The sequence below is a fragment of the Penaeus monodon genome, chromosome 15 (genome assembly GCF_015228065.2).
Source record: "Penaeus monodon isolate SGIC_2016 chromosome 15, NSTDA_Pmon_1, whole genome shotgun sequence".
Classification (NCBI taxonomy): domain Eukaryota; kingdom Metazoa; phylum Arthropoda; class Malacostraca; order Decapoda; family Penaeidae; genus Penaeus; species Penaeus monodon.
In genome coordinates, this window is record NC_051400.1 from 31507569 (window position 1) to 31509389 (window position 1821).

Consider the following 1821-nt stretch of genomic DNA (forward strand, 5'->3'; position numbering starts at 1 on the left):
CCATTTAAAGGTTTTCCATTCCCTTTACTGTTTTAGTTCCATCTCTGCACAAATTCAAGTGACATACTTTTCCTCATACCTTCACAAGAATGGTCTAGCACAACAGACTTTAAACCCTGTTGACAACAATTATACATTATGGAAGCTATGCATACATTCTTTGAGTTACCTGACATCATTTCCTCTACAAGATACAATCAGGACAAATTCTAATCAGCATGTTTCACTCTAAATGCTTTCCATATTATTAGTTATAATAAACTCTATACTACTGACCCTCACTTTCATAGAACACCTTGAAATAAATCAAATCTGAGACCAAGCAACAGATTTTACATAATGCATGTCAAAAAAAGAAAAGCATTTTCATGCAAATCACTTTTATCTAGACTATCCATCCTTTCAAAAGATAGGTTTCTATTCCATTTGTTAATTGTCATTATGTACACAGCTAAACTCCTACAGCACACTGGATCTCTAAAATATATATACTACAAAAAATACAAAATATTTAACATTTCTGGGGCAATACAAAACATTCATGATACTTCCAGCTTTCTATAATGAAATATCAAACAGCAGTGAATCAGGAATCTGAGGTACTTGTACAATAATTTACTAATCATACTCCCACCTACCAGTTCATTTTGCAGTGGTCCTCCCATCTTCATTTTAAACCTTTCTGACAAAGCCCAATAATGTAAATACTGCTGTCAAATACTAATATGTCTGACTTCAACCATCACAACAATAAATACTCCATATATGAGATCACAAGAGTTAACGAGCCCTGCAACATGATATTTGTTCTTTCCTCCAGACATGAACACAATTCCATCAATAAAAAGAATAGAGGAAAAAATTATCCCTAACTTATCCAAGCAGAACTTGGGACAGCTTTGTATATTTGCATTTACTTTTATGTACTAATAAAACTAATTAAAATCCTTTTTAGTAAATAAACCTAGTTCATATCTCTCAAACAATATAAAATACTTTTTGCAACTTGAGAAAAGTTAATGACATCACTTCCACTACAATCAAACTTAACAACTGAATGAAAATGATGATCTGAACTAAAGTGACCAACACAGGCAAGTCTGTACAGACTAATTTGTCATTCCTGGTATTTCAACGTATGTCCATTGCTGTCTCATCAGTCATTAAATTTATTCATCCCTTTGGGCAGACTTGGCTTTCCATATTTTTTTCAAACTATTTCATACTGAAACCAAGAACTATTTCATGGGGTTGTCTGGCAAAAAAAAATAATAATAACAAATAAACAACAATTACTCAGTATTTGAAAATAACCCAAATGGACAAAACCCCTTTCAGATGCATTTGTGTAATAACTTTTACAGCAAAATAGGCAACATTAATGTCATACATGGTAGCACTTGTATGGATTTCACACAACCAGAGGGAAATTAGGTGTAACTTAAAAACTTAAAACTTGTATGATGACAATCACATAAAATTAACCACAAAGAAATCATATAGTAATGATACAAAGCATCCATATCATCACTTTAGTTAGAGGAAGGATAGGATACATAATGGTGATATGTGACTAACAGAAGAGAAAACAACAGAACATTCTCCATTGCACAGAAAATCCACAGAACTTAATATCAGAAATCCTTTAGCTAACTTCACAAAATAGACAATTCTACACTGCTGCAGATTCTAAACTCCAAAATACTAGACTGCTGGAATTATACTGTATTTCTATCATAATCCATCGTAATGAGAAAGAAAATAATCAGTTGAAATCTCTTCTAACCCAATATTCTTGTCATGGTTTAACATATATATACA

At 32.0% G+C, this 1821-nt stretch overlaps 1 protein-coding gene across 1 annotated transcript in view; it reads right to left on the reverse strand.

The window, feature by feature from the left end:
* The window catches only part of LOC119582329 (lysophospholipid acyltransferase 7-like), a 33282-nt gene that overhangs the window by 2719 nt on the left and 28742 nt on the right, over window positions 1-1821 (reverse strand).